Source organism: Sturnira hondurensis, unplaced genomic scaffold, assembly GCF_014824575.4.
Source record: "Sturnira hondurensis isolate 20B ecotype Veracruz unplaced genomic scaffold, ASM1482457v3 Scaffold0021354, whole genome shotgun sequence".
Taxonomy (NCBI): domain Eukaryota; kingdom Metazoa; phylum Chordata; class Mammalia; order Chiroptera; family Phyllostomidae; genus Sturnira; species Sturnira hondurensis.
Window position 1 is genome coordinate 14,772,581 of NW_028093985.1, and position 3,911 is coordinate 14,776,491.

General features: G+C 44.1%; 1 non-coding gene across 1 annotated transcript; it reads left to right on the forward strand.

Annotated features, from left to right (window-relative positions):
• Positions 1-3,137: 3,137 nt before the first annotated feature.
• Positions 3,138-3,211, forward strand: TRNAK-UUU (transfer RNA lysine (anticodon UUU)). Its single transcript has one exon. It is a non-coding gene; the product is annotated as a tRNA-Lys (tRNA).
• Positions 3,212-3,911: the final 700 nt, after the last annotated feature.

Genomic DNA, 3,911 nt, shown 5'->3' on the forward strand with positions numbered 1-3,911 from the left:
ACCAAACTGTATTACAAGGCCACTGTAATCAAAACAGCCTGGTACTAGCATACAAACAGATACATTTACCAGAACAGGAACAGAATAGAGAGCCCATAAATAAACCTAACTCTCTATGGTCAATTAATATTCGACAAAGGGGGCAGCAACATAAAATGGAGTAAAAATAGCCTCTTCAACAAATGGTGTTGGGAGAACTGGACAGCTACATGCAAAAAAATGAAACTTGAGCACCAACTTACCCCACACACCAAAATAAATTCATGGTGGATAAAAGACTTAAATATAAGTGGCAACACCATTAAAGTCCTACAGGAGAATATTGGCAAGAAAATCTCAGATATTTCACACAGCAATATTTTTACTGATATGTCCCCTAGAGTGAGAAACATAAAGGAAATAATAAATGAATGGGATTTTATCAAAATTGAAAGCTTTTGCATGGCTAAAGAAAACAGTATTAAAATAAAAAGAGAACGAATTATATGAGAAAACATATTTGCCAATGATACCTCAGACAAGGTTTTAATCTCCAAAATATACAAAGAACTTACACAACTGCACTCTAAGAAGACAAGCAACCCAATTAAAAAGTGGGCAAAGGACTTGAACAGACATTTCTCCAAGGAGGACATACAGAAGACCCAGAGACACATGAAAAGATGCTCAATATCGCTAGCTATCAGAGAGATGCAAATTAAAACCACAATGAAATACCACTTTATACCAGTCAGAATGATCATCATAAACAAAGCAACAAACAACAAGTGTTGGAGAGGTTGTGGGGAAAAGGGAAACCTAGTTCACTATTGGTGGGATTGTAGACTAGTACAGCCACTCTGGAAAACAGTATGGAATTTTCTCAGAAAACTAAAAATGAATAGGCCTTTTGACTCAGCAATTCCACTGCTAGGATTATATTCTAAGAACCCTGAAACACCTATCCAAAAGAACCCATGCACCCCAATGTTTATAGCAGCACAATTTACAATAGCCAAGATTTGGAAGCAACCTAGGTGCCCATTGGTAAATGAATGGATCCCAAAACTATGGTACATTTACACAATGGAATTCTATGCAGCAGAAAGAAAGAAGGAGCTCTTACCCTTTGTAACAGCATGGATGAAATTGGAAAGCATTATGCTGAGTGAAATAAGCCAGGTGGTAAAAGACAAATACCATATGATCTCACCTTTAACAAGATCCTAAACAACAAACAAGCAAGCAGAATATAACCAAAGACAGAGAAATAGAGAACAGGTGGACAGTGGCCAGAGGGGAGAGGGGAAGGAATTTCAGGGGAAAAGGGGAAGGATTTACTGGAACTAGTATAAAGGACACATGAACAAAAACTAAGGCAGGGGGGTGGGAAATGGGAGGGAGGTGGGGAGCACTAGAGGGGCGGGCTGGGATGGGAGTAAAAGACAGAAAACTGTACTTGAACAACAATTAAATAAATTTTTTAAAAAACTAACCTTTTTTGGAAAAGCCAGTGATCCTAGGACTTCTGCCCTTTTGTCTCACCCTTTGTTTGGTTTCTTGGCTCAGCTATTGGCCATGGCAATGGGAATAAGGTCTCAATGTATCTCTGATGTCCCTAATAGGACCAAGAAGAAGAAAAAAGGAAAAATGTGGGAGCCTGCCAGGCTGCAGGGGACCAAAGACAGAGTCCCCCACTGTGAAAATGGTGGAGGGACTTGGTTTCTGGTCCCTGGAGCCGGCGGGTATCTTGACATCTTCCGGACCTTCTCCTTCTCAGCCTTGAAGGAAAGAACAAGATCTTGGCATATGCGTCATGTTCCAAGGAAGTGACAGTCATGAGGACATTGTTATCTTCGGGCTAATGTTCTCAGGATATGAGAACATCTTGCCCTCTTGATAGCTTTCGGGAGTGTACAAACTTTTGTAAAACAACATTGTTCTCATTTCCTTGCGGCCTTGCTTCAGGCCACTGCAGTTCTGCATATAAGCCAGCAGTTCCTTGAATAAAGTTGCCATTTGCCAGCAGAGCTTATGGTCCTCTCCATTCTTTTAAGTCCCTCGCCTCACCTCGCGACCACCCTTGCTTCTGCGGGCAGCGACAGAGTGGCGCCTGAACAGGGACCCAGAAACAGGGGGTCTGGGGGGACCTGAAGAGTCCTAATCGCGAGGATAGAGGAGCCCAAGAGGACCGCTGCTACGGGCGCCCGGTAAGTTAAAAGTAAAAGTAGCAGGGAGTGGTGTTGGAGAGTTTATAATCATGGGAATTTCCCACTCATCAGATCGAGGACTTTTTGAAAAAGTCCTCTGCTCCTTATTGAAGGGGCGAGGCATTGCCACCTCCAAGGGTCAAATACATCATTTTGTAGATTTTATTCAACAAGTGTGCCCTTGGTTTCCGGAAGAAGGTACCATCAATATGGAAATTTGGAAAAAGGTAGGGGAACGTATTCGTGAACACTACCGTGCTCACGGTCCACAGAAAACCCCTGTTGATGCATTTTCTTTATGGACATTAGTTAGAGATTGTCTTAAGGGAGATTCCGAGTTTGAAAAATGGGAACGTGGGACTCGTGGCAGTTTGCGAGCCACTCGTTCAGCAGAGGATCTTTCTCGCTCACCTCCACTGCCAACTGATCTGCCTCCTCCAACTCGGGAGGCGCCACGGTATGAAAACCCAGATCTTAAGGTAGAGGCCAACAAGTCAGGGCCGCTGGGCCCCAGTGAAGTAGACTGGGGAGATCTAGCAGATCAAGCGGCCGCCTATGACCCCTCCCATGGGGCTTTTCTTAATATAAAGAAAGCAAATGAGAATCCAAAGGAGACAGAACTGGATTTTAAGTTTAAAGACCTCCTTCATCTTCTTCAGGCTTTAAAAAGGCAGACTTATGAAACTAAGGAGGAACCAGTTCAGGATACAGTCCCAATGGCTCTTCCTTCTGAGGATCCCATGTTTCCAGACAACCCTAACACCCCATTAATAGCTCGAGTGGGATTTCGCCCGAACCCTCCTCCCAATGATGTGAGCGCATCCCCATTACAGATGGCGATGCGGCAGGCATTTCATGAGGGCGAATCCATAGAAGGATTTTCCTCTATCCCTCATATTTTCCCTGTCATCCAACAGCAGAACCAAGGCCAGCAGTGGCGAGATTACGAGCCCGGATAGCTCAGTCGGTAGAGCATCAGACTTTTAATCTGAGGGTCCAGGGTTCAAGTCCCTATTCAGCAAAAGTTTCGCCTCTTTCTGTGCTTCATTCCAGATTCTACATAAAACAGGTATGCCTCACAACCCACAAGGACAAGGTATCATTGAACGTACTCATCTTTCCCTCAAACATCAGTTCTCTAAATTAAAAGGGGGGAGATGGTATGATCCTCATTCTCCTAAACTGTTAGTGTCACATTCCTTATTTGTTCTTAATTTTTTAACTTTGGATGTAGAGGGACGCTCCGCAGCTGATCGGCATTGGGGGCCACGTATGCGACATTACCCGTTGGTGTATTGGAGAGACCTCATAGATTGGTCTCGTCATGGACCTGACCCAGTTTTAGTTTGGGGCAGGGGGCATGTTTGTGTTTTTCCAACAGACGCATAAGCCCCTCGTTGGCTTCCTGAACGCTGTGTCCGACATGCCCAGAAGCAAGATGAACCGGCTGCGGAGACGGCTAGCATGACTGACAATACAACCTCGCCTCAACCACCCAGAGCGAGCTCGGAGAAGACTCCAACGTCTGGCGATTTTGCTGAGCCTTTTGTGGATGCTGAGGATTCAAGTGAAGACTGAAGAATATTGGACTTTTGTCCCTAATCCTCCCATGATGCATCCTGTGACCTGGAACGATAATGACTTTGTCCCTGTTTATGTTAACAATACTAAGAGTTAAACTCGCTTGAGGTTCAATCTTCTTTAAAATGTCATTTCATGTTT